Genomic DNA, 15,101 nt, shown 5'->3' with positions numbered 1-15,101 from the left:
AAGCCATGTGGGATGAATGTAGAGAGCAGCTATCATTGGTCAAACAGACAGCACCAGCCACACTGGAGACCAAGTTTCCCTGCATGACACGATTCTGCTTGAGATGGCTTTTACTGCTGAGTGAAACTTTTTTTCCTTATGTTTTGAATCTGGTCATCTGCAACATATTAAAGAACAGTTTTATAGTCTTCGGTACCTTGAGTGGCCAGAAGTTTTTATGTGAAGCTACAACACTGCTTTCGATTCTTCTGTATTTTTGCTTACTACCTTTTACAGTATTCCTCATCGACCATCACATGGGTGTTGTCATAGAGCTCATGGACCATTATGGCTAGGGTTTTTCAGGTCACTTACCTCTGAGTTATGAGGAAGCGAGTCTGTGGTGCAATAATAAGACCTTAAGTGTGTGTCCTCAACGGGACATAACAAGGCCTTTTACACAAAATATAAAAAACCTGTTGAAAGCCATTCTTTAATGCAAATGACATACATTTCATCTATTTGCATAATACTCACAATAAAACTACTCGGCCCAGAGAACCGGCAGCAACACAAAGGCCCTCTGCTACTGTTATTATACCGCCAACACACACATAATTACCTAAGTAATAGTCTGCGTAATTGTTTTCAAGTTTAAACCTGTAAAGTCACCATGGCTCACATGTAGTGTGTTTCCAGATGGTGCTAAAAGCCAAGTCTTTCCCTCTTTAAGGCCAGAAAACTGAATAATGCTCAAACTGAATTCACTGTTGTCTCCCCAGTACATTCAAAAGCACACCCTGAAACATTGTAAAACCAAATTATCAGGTTAGGTTAGGTGTCTGATGGCTGCATTCTCTCAATTTTGAGTGATTACTTCTTTCATTTTTAAATATTACTCATGTTCCCTGATTTGCTTCCTGAATTGGGTCTTTGTATTTTCCTGAGCGGCAGAGATGAGATAGGAAAAACCTGTGTGACACTAGAGTAGTTTAAGGAAACACTCCTAACACCCAACCAGGAAACAGGTTCAGAGGTTAGTGCTCATAACTGTTGGTGGCGGCTCCATCTGGTTTACCCCTGGATCTTGAGCTCGAGTTGAGCCAGTAATGGACCTCTTCTGCGAGAAAGACTGTCAGACACCAGGGTTTCCGATTACGCCTAGCTGTGGGGATGTCTGGTGGTTTTCTTGAGAGAGGCGTGAGAATAGGGACTGCTAATAGAGATGGACTGGGCTGCAGATACTCAAAGGATTGGTTGTGGATTACACACAAGGGTCAGGAAAATTGGATTAGTTGCCACTTGCCAGGAAAAAATTCATTTTTGCTGCTAATTAGAGGGATAATGACTCCATTCTGGTGTTGAGAAGATATCAAATCTCTTAAATAAATTTCTAATGATGTTTAGTAAAATCTCTACGGATCACATGAAGACAATTTTCATATTGTTGGCTGGTTTATCAGGTTTTTTTTTTGTACCACCTTATGTGTGAAATAAAGTGAGCAAGATAAGACGACCTTTATCCCCCATCAAACTCGTGGCAACATACTGCCTTGCGCTCTCTGAAAGTTGTAAATTGATACCTCTATCTATAACATCTCGCCCTGTTATCAGGTTAACTGTCCTCCCACTACACACCAAATGGTTGTTATCTCTTCTCCAAGTGTTCGTCAGACCTCGTGCTCAACTCAGAAGTTCCATCTAGATGTAGGCAAGAGGTGGCTGCACTTCTTACACTTCAGGTTACTTTAAAGAGATGAGGGCTGTTTGAATTGGATCTATTTTTTTTTTTTTTTAATATTAGACTGCATTTATTTTCCTTTTTTACTTGAAATCAAGTAAATTCTCTCTGGGTTATTATACCCAAGCATAATAAAGCAGCATAACAGCAAGTATAACAGTATATCCGACTGATAGAAAAAACAGTGGGAGGGGTGCCCTGGCAATCGCAGAAGCACGTACCCCGTGAGGTTTGACAAATTGAGTCGTAAGTGCTGATAAATTACACAGCCCTTGCACGTCCTACATCATGATCATATGACAGGGCACAGAGGGCTGCAGAGCCAATTAATGACCTGGGGCTGCAGGTGAGACCCATCGCTGTCTCCTGTCCTCTCGCCATCACTGTTCACCTGCAAACCCTCATTAAAGCCAACCTCTTCCCTTCACTTTCTCTCTCAGCTACCCACTTCTCTCTGTCGGCATTGTGAATAAGTGTTGTGGTATTCCGAACAGCTTTGAAATCATGTTGTTTTTCAGAGTTTAAGCCCCTTAACTGATGCTGCTTATGAACAGTAGATGTGTTGGAAAAACATAATGAAGAGAGAGGTTGTATCCCCTCTTCACCTGATTTGAAAAATGTCACACCTGCGCGAGGTGATGGTGTCCATAAAGCTACATTTCTATAACCACTAATGCACATTAAACTGATCCTAATCCAAATCAAGCAGGTTTTGACACCCTATGATCCAGGATTAGGCAGACTTTAGCTTAGTGATACCACATGGAGGAATGTGGGAGGACGACCCGTGTCCTTCCTTCCTGTTCAGGAGAACCGTGGCTAAGTCATTAATGACTGAGTAGATAAACATTTCAGAGCAGTTTGTTTGAGGGCAGATAAATTAGGCAGTGACTCTTAATGATCTGCTTTCCCCCAAATGCTTTTGCTTTAATGACCTTAAAGCACTGCTTAATTGGATTAATTACCAAATCCATCTGACGTCAATAGGTTGTAATTTGCCATGGCTGCAGCCTGAGTGAAATTCGTTTCAGCAAAGAGGATTGGGATCATTTTATGAAGCTGTGGATATACCCCAGTGCCTTCTGTGTTAACCTCTTGGTATTTCAAACTCCTCAGCAATGAGCTGCAGCATCTTACCTCAGTTCTCTAAGCTTCAGCTCATCATTCACTGATGTTGTTTGTAGCAATGACTCACTTAGCATGTAGGATTTTAACTGACAGTTGTCTGTGAGTGTAAGATCTAAAAACATATAGCAGACAGAGTTAAGCTGTCTATACCAAGAATACTCTGGAGCATAACATCGTATAAGCTTTTTAGTCTGGAGTTTCTAGATGCCATGTGGCAGTAGGCGTGTCCAGGATATTATGTGTTATGTTATCATGTGTTAGTCTGTGTAGTTAATGCACCTCGTTCTGACAGTGATGTGGAGGGGCAAACATTCCCTATTGCCATTCGGTACAGAAGTGATAAATGGTGTGTCCTCCTAGGATGAAAGGTGTTGGCTGGTTTCTGTCTTGGGTCACCCATGGCATGTATATAATTCCCACAGCTGTGAAAAAAGCTTGTGCTTGAGATGGTGATACATGAATAAATTACATAACACTAATCCACGTTTGAATCATCACTGCATGTGCATAATTACTTGATGTAGCTTCACTGTGGATTAGATTCCCAGTGACTCCACTAATATAGATGTGGGTAAGAAAGGAAAAACTGAGAGGTGGGGTGTGTGCTTGTGTATGTGTGGGCGAGTGAAAGGGGGCTTAAGGAATCTCTTCATCCTCTTACCCATCCCCCGCTTTCTTTCCTTTTTTTTTTTTTTGTTTTGGCCCAATTTTTTAAGACATGCCTTTTTTTGTGGCTGGTCAGCTCAGAGCCTTTCTTAAATAAAGCCAGCCGACATGCAGGGGGAAAAAGCCTTTGGGGACGGGGAGGCCACATTGTGTCGCCTTAACAGGACGATTGTGAGGCATGGAGGAGGGGAAGAGAATGATTTGGGGGGGAGTAAGGGTGTGTGAGGAGTGTAGATGGTAATAGGAGGGGGTGCAGCAACACAAAGGCTACCCCAGGGAGTGGAAGGGGGTAGAAGGGGGTGGAGGACGAAGGGGGGGACACAGCAGTCAAACATACCATGATACACCAGCTCTGGGAATACTCTTGATCTGGCTCGCTGTGCTCACATTGCATATTTTCACTGTTCCCTCGTGGTAGCGAAACTGCTGATTAGGTTGATAGTGGTGGAAAACTGTGAGGCAAGGATACTGGTGGTGTTATTTTTTCTTTAAAGGTGGACATCTGGGTAGAGGTGAGGTTGAGTTTTAGAAGTGCTGAGTAAATAAAAGATCCTGGTGCAAATCCTCAGTGTGGCATTGCAGGTTTGCTTCAATGAAATGTTGAAGAACCAACATGCCTCGTGTCTAATTTCTGCATGCTCAGGAACTCCCAGAAGGCTTGCCCTAGGCCTGGCGTTTGCTGGGGTGGTTGAAGCTATGCTACCGTGGGGTGCTCTGCGTTGTGCATTTTAAAAAGGCTCAGCCCACCCTCCCTTTCATTTTCTCCACTGGGGAGACTGAGAGATGGCATTGAGGACAGCCTTTCCCCAGTGTCCTTCTTTTCTTTCCCACTCCCTGAGCTCAGGCCTCCTCCCAGCCTCTGTGGCCATTCTATTACCCTCGCCTTGCAAGGCCTGGATACACTTTTGAAATGCTAAACTTCCCTTTGGTTATAACTGACAGGAGAAAATACCATTAAAGAAACTGAGGGGAATAGATTAAATTAGCAGTTAAAAGAGAGACTGCTAATTAGTTGATTAATGCCTTTGCCCCCCTCCCCCCCATATCTATATTGTAGTGAAGAATTCCCCTGCTGACAAGGCTGTCCGTCCTGATCAAATATCTTTCCCTACTTATTTTAAACATTTAAACATTGTTTTATTCACAAAATCCAATGGATGCATTTGAAGATTTAGACGTTTTGATCCAGAGCTTTATCAACAACTTCATGCACAAGCTCGTGGGGACTAATTGTGTCACTCAAAAGAGGGTGATAAAAGTAGGGGGTGTGTGCACTATTTAAGAGGAAGTGCTGGAAAACATAATTAATGCGAAGGTGACCTTGAAATTCAGTATTACAGGGCTGCTTTTGGAAGGGCTCCCATCATTCAGCTGTAACCATGGTGAGGGAGATCCAAATAACTGGGCAAATCTGCAACATGTAAATACAGAGTCGCTCTGAGTTGGGAGATTAACTCTGATCCTGATTTATTATCAGGCTTACCTACTTTCTTTTCTTTTTTTTTTTTTTTTTTTTTGCAAATTGCAAATTTCCCTTAGACCTAGTGTCACCATTGAAATTAACACACACAAAAATCCCTAACATTTCTTTCTCCTAATTGTCCTTGCAGCGCATATTGTGTGTGTGGCGGAACTTGATTTTTGTAAAACATGCAAACACCATTGAAATGTCTGAACAGTGAGCGTCCTTTTTACTTCAACTGAAAGCCCCTGCAGTCGCACCTTTTTGGAAAGCTTTTAAATTATATTTCTCCACACTGAAAGAGCTGTTTATCAGTCCTCTCTGTCACTGTTCAGTCCCACTTTACTGTACAATCCTCCCTCTTATGCAGTCACTCTTTCTCCCTCCCACATCTCTTCTCTTTTGCTTACACAATGACAGCTCTAATTGAATAACAATTGTAGTGACAGGGCAAGAGACTCTTTGTGCTTAAGGCTCTTTGGGCCTTAAGCACAAAATTGCTTTTGCATTTGGCAACATGTCTGTCACCAAGTCTTAATCGCAAGCCTCATAGCTCTAACTATTAAAAGTGCACTTTAGAGGTTCTCAGCCTCACCTTCATTTCCATGCAGGATTTAGTAATCTGACATCCTTTGGCTCAGAAAACATTGTTGGAAAACGTCTGAATTTGCTCTGTGACGAATGCTGCCCTACTTAACTGTTGTGATTCTCTCTGACATCCAGTCTTGACAGCCAGTGTTTATCCCATCTCATTATGTCCCCTAATCAGAGCACGCAATTCACTTGAAACGCCACCTCTGCTCACGGCTTTAATCTGGGCATCTTGAAGGGTATTTGGCTTCCTCTCTCTGACCAAAGCCAAAATTAAGTGTTTCCTTTATCCCGTGACTTTGATTGAGCGCCTTGGTTCTTTGCATTTGCTTTTCTTTTATGCTTGCATGATTCCATGAAATTCATTCATTTCAACTCGGAGCTCTGGAGCATACAGGTTTTATATTAGCTGTCATATTCTAGTTTTTCTCTGTTTGGTACAGTGGTGCAGACTAAACACTTACTGAGATATTAATAAAGCATAAGTGATGGATGACATTCCATACAAAGTGCTATCTCTCATATGCCTCTTTACTGGCTGCCTCAACGTTGATCACTTTTTAAAGGAGAAGTTTGAGGAAAATCGATGAAATTCAGTATGAGTGGAAAATAGAAATGCCCTAAGGGTGCTTATTTCTACTTACATAACAGTTTGAAAGGCTGTTGATGAGAAGGATATTTCCTCTTGTGCGTTTGTCATCGCAGCTGTCTTGCACAGAATGGAGCCCCCCCCTCTCCCTCCTCCTGTGTTTCCAACAATTTTATTCAAATATCTGACAGTGTTTCTGCTGTCAGTTGTACAAAAGTGACAGATGGGAATTACGGGTCTGGGAAACATTTACGAACAAGTTATTTTGGGTTATACCATGAAAAGAAAACAGTATTGGTTTGATACACAGTGTACCTGGACAGTTTGTATGCTCTTTGAGTGGAGGACGTGGTAAGTGGGTGCTGGAAAGTAGACAGGCCAGTGAGCAGTTGTAAGGAGAAGGAAATTTCATTTTCATGCCAGACTGGGCAAAGTCTCCCCTCTGTGGATGTCTAGAAAAAGGTTTCTTGGCAGACACTGCCCCTTCATTAATTTTGACCAAATATTTACTGTGCATCACATGGCATGCCTTACATCCCACTTTCATTTTTCCAGGCCAGGTTTTGAACAGTTTGGGGCAATTTGTGTTCCATTTGGCTGGACCCAGGCCATGCCCCACTCAGCAGGCCCGTGCTGGTGTCTCTGGGCTCTTGCCACACAAGAAACTGGCTCCACCGAGTCTTAACCTATGCTTATTCCTCTGGGAGCCACATTCTCTTTGATCATACCTCATATCCACAGCTTCAGTTTATGAATCTCTCTTACATACGTGCATGCACATACGCAAGCTTGCACACATTGTCACTTCAGTGCTATGTGCTCCATGCTTACCCTTTTAACCTAAAGGGCAGCAGAAGGAAATGTGCCAAGTTTCTGTACTCAGACATTATGGTTGTGCCCTGGGCTCCGTGGTGTAACAGAAATTCCCCTTCAACACCCAGCTGTCTGAGATTTGCTTTAGAATGTGTTTGGCCGAACATTTAGAATAGCCTACATAAGCAGTTAAGGTCATCGGCTCTGCTCTCAGGGACTGTAATGTAACACCGGTCCAACAGTAGACCCATATCAGCCACTGCCATCAAGTAAATAGCATTTAAAAAGCATTAGGTGCTTTTTGGCCGTGCCTGCCTCAATTCACTTTGGCATCTCTTCAGAGCTGCTCTTTTTCTTGGCACCAGGCCCAAATGCCATACTCCCTGTGGCCGGGTTGTGCCAGCTGAGTGTGCTGGTCCTTCCTCCTCCTCACTGCTGTCCAGCCCCTCCCTCTCTCGTGTTCCCTTCACTCCCCACCACCCTTCACAGGCCCCTCGTGGCCAGTTGTAGCAGCCGAAATAATGCTCAGTCAGTCCAGAGAGCGACCTTGGGCTGAGCGGCACTGATTGTTACTGCTGTACAAACTAAGCAGAAAGCAGATTGTGATTTAGATCATACCTTATTTACATCAATCCATTGCTGTACCCATTCTTCTGCAACCATTGCCTAACAAAGTGTGTAAAATAAAACATCTGTTACCTTCATAATACATGCCCACACTGCCAGTTTTTTTTTAAATGTATATGTGTTTTTCAAAATACTGAACCAATTGCTTTGCTGAAATACAATCTATTAATCTCTTGAGGATTTCACGTCTGGCAGCTCATGGAAGTAGTCAGCAGAGAGACTCTTGCTGTCTCCTGTTGGGAAATAAATGTAGCAGCATATTCAATTACCCCTGCTTCTTCTACCCTGCTGTTGCAGGCTGCTTTGATGTATCATTGAGATCACAGTGGTCAAACCTCATTAAAAACTGGCAACGCTGGAAAACAAAAACAAGGAGTAATAGCCCACCCGTGCTCCCTTGGGCTTCTTCTCCATAATCCTCCACCAATGCTCCAAACCTTGACTGTGCCGTCACATACAGAAGCTTCCTAATAGAGGGTCTAAGCCTGACATCTGGCCTCCATATTAATTACACATTTTTCTCTGACTTCACTGCTCTGCTGAAGGACTGGCATCCTTGACACTGCTGTCCATGTTGGAGTCCTTTCATGAGAAGTGGCCACGGCTGTGAATATGCTGCTCAACAGTTCAACAGTCTGGTCAAAGTCACACACAGACATGGACATTGCGAATAGATTGATATGTAGATACTAGACAGACTGACATACCCTTATCCAGACAGACTGACTGCTTGCTTGCTTGCACCCACTGTGCTCTGTTCAGCCCATCTGCCCAGTCTCCAGAGCCAATTTGATTGGCAGCTTTTTAACAAGCATCCCAGTCTCTACCTCTACAGATTTCCTGCTTGTCTCAGTGAATGGATATAATAAGGCATAGGAACGTTATTTATCCAGCAGGAATGAATGGCCTTGTGGCCTTCTGCAGAGTTTGACAGCCTTTATTTGTATCTAATGACACTCGCTGGAGCAGCGTGGCAACACAAGCAGCTACAACTCATCTACAATTGTGTCCCCTGGGTTTCTGTTAAAAATGCATTATTGGATAGTATATCTTCCCCTTTTCTTTTCGCAGGCATTCCACATTGTTATGTTCCTGACAGCCAATAGTGGAGGTGGTACAGTAGTGCAATCCAGATTTAAATTCTAGGGAGCATAGTTTAGTTTGTGATGATTTTGAATGAAAGGAAAAAAAATAATTCTGCTTAAGAGTTTTTAAAAGTGGATGAAACAAAGACTGCCTTGTTGTCTTTAGGTGTTTCATGAGCAACAACACTCCTTTATCATATTTGTGATCGTGGCCTGGTGTCCTCCAACTGTTTCAGGCCCATTTGGGAAAATCCTGCAGCACAAGTAGAAATACTGCTTCTATTGTCTTAGCTCCAGATGGGGGCCCCAGAGCAGGATGGGACCCAGCCTCCCAAAGGAGCAGTCTGCTGCGCTCTCTTACTCCGAGCTTGGCCTGTACTACCAGAGCCAGGGATGTGTTTCCCAGCTGACACAACCAGGAGCTGGGGCTGGTGAAAACTTCAGTTCCGTCCCAAACTGATAAGCTTGTGTTGTTAACCTGCGGCCTTGAGCAAAGGAAGGAGAGTTGCTTATTTATGGTGTCATCAGCAGATTTGTCACCTCTTTATTGTACATGACAAATCAGCAATAGAGTGATCAAAAACAACGACAGGGATGATTTGATGTTTACAGAGCCTGGAAGTTTATTAGGTGTTATTTCCTAAAGATAAAGAGATGAAGTCACACTGGTTATTTTAGGCAATGGTTTCTTTCCTGTTTATCCTACCTACGCATAGTTTGAAATGAAATAAATCAATATATGGTGCTGACTTCCCACATTACTGCCTTAACCTTGTCCAATGTCTTAGCTTTGATAGTAACGAAGACTTTTTCTATCATGCTTGTGTTAGTCTGCAGAAGCTATTTTCACTCAAGTATCAATAGCAGCATTGTAATCATCTGCGAGCATGCGGACTTAGTTTCCATAACAGCAAATACAGATAAACAATCAAACAGTGTAGCGTTGAGTTGCAGTGTTGTGTCCTAACTCATAGGTAGTGTGTTACAGGTTGGCTCTGAATAAAAAAGCCCAGATTGGGCAGTGGTACTATTTTTGGGAAACTGATATGTGGTCTCAAGTGCTGCTGTAGTATAAGTGAAGTAACCTTACTCCGCTCTGTTTGGTAAACGGACACAAAGAGATGAGGAAAGAAAGAGGCCGTAAAGATATCCATCATTCCCTCTATCACCCCGCCTCTGGGTGCCCATACACACACACAGTGCTCTAATCCTGCCTCTTAGGAGGGTAAACGATAGCCTTGTGTAACATTAAAAACAGCCCTGATCTGATGCAACTGGCAAAGTCATTCATGCGGCTCATTTAAGGGTGGGATCCTGATGCTGAAATGGTCAAAGCTTCAGTTTCACTTTCCTGTTAATGTCATCTGATCAACGGGAGCATGGTACCCTTCTGTTTCTCTGTGTTTCTGTCTCTCCCAATGTTTTTACCTCTTATCTCTGCCTTCTTTCTCTGTTATCTTCTCTAATTCAACAGAAAATGACGCCTTTTTTTCTAATCTTTCGGTCATTTATTGGAGGCCCCTGTCCCCAGCAGGTGTGGCTCCAGTCTCAGCCTGGCTTCCTCGTGGGACACGCCCTCTGCTCTTATCGCTGCCATAAATCCCTCTTAAGTCCCCTAATCACAGATTAAAGGAGCTGTAGATAGGGAGTGCCCTAGTGTACTTTGCTGTCCTTATCACTGATCCATATTCCATATCTCTTGCTCAGCTGGGCAACTGGCATGGGGTGTAATGATAAGGCACATGCTGCTTTCACACCTTTAAATTTTAGCATTGGATTTTATGAGATACTGCAACCTTGAAAATCTTTATGGGGAGGGGGGGTTAATTTGACCAACATATTGCTTGTATAATGACATGCAATCGTAGACTAGGATCATTTGTTTTAAGGCTAGAATCGGACTGAAGGACTCTACTGTGTACTGTGTACTGTGAAGTTGTTTTAGCATTCAGGATAGTACACATTATCCTGTGTCCTCAAGGGGCCACAGTCACAACAGACCCGCTCCCCTGTGAGTTCTCCAGTGTAAAGGTCAGGTGCTTGGCACCCTTCCTCTCCCTCTGTGCCACGATAGTAGCGATAGAAAAGAATTGCAACAGTCAAAAGCAGATTTTTAAGGCAGGAGAACTACTGGACCTGAACTTATTACTGCAGCTAGGTGATTGTTTTTGTCTCTCTTCTGGCCTACCTCTCTGGTTCTCTATCCATCTTTATGTCTGTCCTTCACCTATAGATTAATTCAGCAGAGGGTGATTAGTAATAAAAATGCAATACACGATGTGGCCTGTGGGTGTACGGGAGCTTTTAATTGCAAAGGACAAACATGCTGTGTTTGAGGAATGACCCAAACTTGGACAGAGCTGACCCTGACTGGATTTTCCTTGTCCTAAGGCTGAACAGAGTTGGAGTTCCTGGGTGGTTTTCTATGCTTTCAGTTGCAGTAGTGAGATCCAATCACGCCTTTGCATCACAGCTGTAAATCAGCTGTAAATAAGTTTATTTCATTTTCTTGCAGGTGACGTGTTATTTATATCGAACATAAATGTTTTCAATGAGATTCTTCTACTACTAATTTGGAGAGGCAAAATTAATAGCTGGTCTTATAACAGTAATCGTGTAGACCTCAGTGTTCATTGCGGCGTGAGGGCCCTGTTCTGCTGGCCACATGCATACATTTACATGGAGATCGGATTGAGGCGAGGGCTGATCTTGTGGAATATAGATTCACATCAACTCATGTTGTATGGTGAAAATCAAGTTTAGCCTCGAGACACAAAATAATCGATATGAAGCTGGTACACATGATTTTAATATACAATGTATGCCTTGTGATTCTAATGGCTAATAGAATGGCCTTGGCTTTTTGAGCACCATTACAAATCTCCTAATCACGGTCTGTCTATCAGTGATTTGAGAGGAGTTTGGGGGGGGTTGGATACCCTGGAGGTCTTCATGAATCCATAAAGACACGCAGACACAGTATATGGGTCAGTGTCTGGGTCTGTGGTGGCTGTATAGATGGGTCTGAAGCTTTTCAATTCACTGTGCTGCTTGTTGCTGTTGAGCTCTCATGGTGTGTTGTTCATTACTGAGTTCGCTTTCAGCAGTAAAAGAAAAGTCCCAGAGAATTGTAGGTTTTTTTAATTACCTCCACAGCAAGAAATGACTCCCTCAAGCATAGTGTAACTTTGTGTGTGCGCGCGACTGAGTGAGTAAATGAGGAAAAAAAAGAAACAGAGCGCTCCAGCAAGTAAGAGGGTTAAGGGAGAAGGAGAATCTTGCCTCAGGCACCAATCGATCCGATCCTTGCAGAAGAAGTCCCAGCTTCCCTTTGGTGAGGCTGTGTATTGCATTAGCTCATCTCACATTCTCTCTCTGGAAGCGAACAAGGGGGGATGAGGGGGATAGAAAGTAGGAGAGAGGGTGGTTGAAAGCAGCAGAGGAGAAGGAAGGGCAGTGCTTTGAAATAAAGGGAGCGTTAGACGACTCAAAGTGAAGCGAAAGAGATTCTGAACATCTTGGCTTAGGTGTGGAGTCTCCACTTTGCATTTGTTTCTGTCTCAGACCACTAAATGTGGTAGAGAACGTGTGAATGTAGCTCACTGACCATCTTTAAAGATCATGCACCTGTAGGAGAGGGGTGGATGGCGGGGGGGTGTTTATGCCACGACAGAGTAATCCTTTACACCACCTGGGTCTTTTTCCCTTGACAAGGGGTAATGGAGCTGAAGTGACTGGGGTTGTTCAGACTGATCTGTGGAGATCAGCACGGCTAAGAATACACAGCTATATGCACATGCAGCATCCACACAGCTAATTCAGCGAGGGACAAAGAAAGCATTATGGCATTATGTCACTGATACACTCTGGCTCACTGCACAAAACATATACAACCCCTTGGGACTCAGATACAAAACACTTATTAGTCTTCTGTATGAAGTGCTGAATAATTATCTACCAGCATATTCTCAGCAGCCACCCTGTAGCATGAGAGTGTAACCTACTGTATGTTGTACTCTTAAGTCTTCATCTTAATCATGCAGATCTAGTGTAATTACTTACAGTAAACAGCTGCTGATCAAACACAGCAGTGCCTGCTAGACAGCTCTCCTCACAGTGAGCCACATCTAAATAGTTAATGATTCCCCCTTAAAACGCCCGAACTTCAGACCATTTCAAATTAGAGTGGAGCTATCTAAGTCAGGAAGGGAATGGGCAGAGCAGATCGTGGAAGCGCTCTTCAAAGTCCTCTTTAATAAAACATATTAGCCTGCCTTTTCTGGTGAAGGGTGCTGGTTGCTATAGGACTAGTCCGCTTGCATGGGGAAGGGTGTTAACTTTGTAAGCAGCCAAACCAAAGGGCGGGGCCCATTCAGCATACGGTGTACAGGTTCAAAAGCCTGTGATGGGAATATGCTACAAATGGGGGTTAATTAACCCAGTTGTGCTTCAGACATCTCTACCAGCCAGGAAGCACAGATATGTATTTTTTACAAACTTTATTCAGCTTCAATTGGCAGATTAATTCGATCTTGCTAAAGAGTCGAAGTGCCGCTCTCGCTTTCACATCTGTTTCTGTCTGTCCTTCAGAAAAACATTAAACTCCACAGACATGATTTTTATAACCACAGATTACCTAGAGTATTATCTGCAGGACCACGTCAGTTTTAGAATTAAAATGATTTTTTGTGAGACTTCTTCTTATTTGCCATGTTGCCACTAAATAATGAAATGGAATTGTTCCAAATAGTGCAGCTGTACATCTCTGGGCGAGTTTGTGATGGCATAAAATCCAGTGTACTATATCTATTTTCAGGTGTAGATGAAGAAAATATGTGCATGGCAGCAGAGTGGTTAGCACTGTTCCCAGCCTGGGGCCTTTCTGTGCAGTTTGCATGTTCTCCCTGTGCCAGTGTGGGTTTCCTCCGGGTACTTCGGTTTCCTCCCTCCATCCAAAAACATCATGTTTAGGTTAACTAGTGACTCTAAATTGGCTCCAACACCCCCCACGACCCGGAAACAGATAAACGGTTGAAGATAAATGAATGAATGAATGAAAAACAACCACTGCCTGTTGTCACCTTTTGACAATAGCTCATTTGCTGTTGTGAAACCACATTCCAAACCCGGTGTTTGCAGGGGATTTGTGTTGATTTGTGGACAACAGGTGTGGAGGATGCGCTTCCTGAATCCAGACTTAAAAGACAAACTCCATAATAACAGTGCATTTCTGACAAAAACCATTGATCAAGTCATTTTAAAACAAGCTAAATGTTAGTTTAGAAATGACTTGAAAGGACCCATAATCTTTGTGTCCTTTGGTGGGCTACTAGATTAATTATATTTCACTGACCACACTATTTGCATTGAAGTGATTAATCTTCCCACAGAGCTGTCGCTAATTATGCTGACTTTACCTAAAATATGCGGCGACCAAAGGAAGATGCTTCCTCAGCACCAGGCTTCTAGGGTAACGGAGGTTGGGTGGAGGGCACAGAAATGAGGCAGTGTGGCAAGTTCACGGGATGCTGGGTAAATTAATTGCAGGCCTGTGCCTCCAATTAGACCTGACTCTGTTTAATTGGTGCTGAATGAGTTTCAAAGGCCTATGCTGGGAAAAATGGCAAAGAGGGAAGACCCCTCCCCCCAGCAGACACACACACACTATTGTGTCCCACCCTTCAGGAATTAACAACAGGAAGCTAATTTGCATGTAAAGCAGGTTTGATAGACACAGCTGACTTGTCAGAGAGCAATAATAATGACCCAAGATAGCACAGGGGTATTTGCACCTTTGGCACTGCCGCTAGCACTGCTGTGGGTGTCTTCGTCTCTACAATAGTGTGATCTTGCTCTGGCTTCTTCTGTATGGCCAACAAAGCACATCTATATCTTTTAATCTCTTAATTTCCTTTTACCTTTAAGGTGTGTCATATTCATGTTTACTGCTGCCCTCTTTTTTTTTCTTTTCTGGTCTTTGATCTGAAAAATGACAGTCATATTCTGGGCCAGCGCAAAGCTTCACTGAAGGAGCTCTTAGTGTAATTAAAGGGTGACTTCACACACAGATTGTTAGTTTATTTGGTCTTGGTCTATCAGCCTTACCTGTTATTGTAGCCTACCTTATTGCTCCACTACTTTCAAATTATATTTGCTGCATGTAAACATCATTTACTGTGTAGATATGTCAGTGTCTTCTGTGAAGGAATGGAGACACGTGTGTGAAGCAATCAATATCCATAATATGAAAATGTACATTACTAATCCTAGCATGCTGAGTTTTGTTTCTTTCACGTTGATCAAAAAGCAAAAACATGCATCATAATGAAAAATTATATAAAACTAAAGTAAAATCAACATAAATCTAGGTGGAATGGCACTTTGGATGAATGAAAAAAATAACAACAGCTTATCAGGTCC

At 43.0% G+C, this 15,101-nt stretch overlaps 1 protein-coding gene across 10 annotated transcripts in view; it reads left to right on the top strand.

The window, feature by feature from the left end:
* robo1 (roundabout, axon guidance receptor, homolog 1 (Drosophila)) overlaps window positions 1-15,101 on the top strand; it is a 157,363-nt gene that overhangs the window by 34,840 nt on the left and 107,422 nt on the right. The window lies entirely within an intron of this gene.

This window comes from Echeneis naucrates, chromosome 13 (assembly GCF_900963305.1).
Source record: "Echeneis naucrates chromosome 13, fEcheNa1.1, whole genome shotgun sequence".
NCBI classification, from domain to species: Eukaryota; Metazoa; Chordata; class Actinopteri; order Carangiformes; family Echeneidae; genus Echeneis; species Echeneis naucrates.
This window is presented reverse-complemented; position numbering and strand designations above follow the sequence as displayed.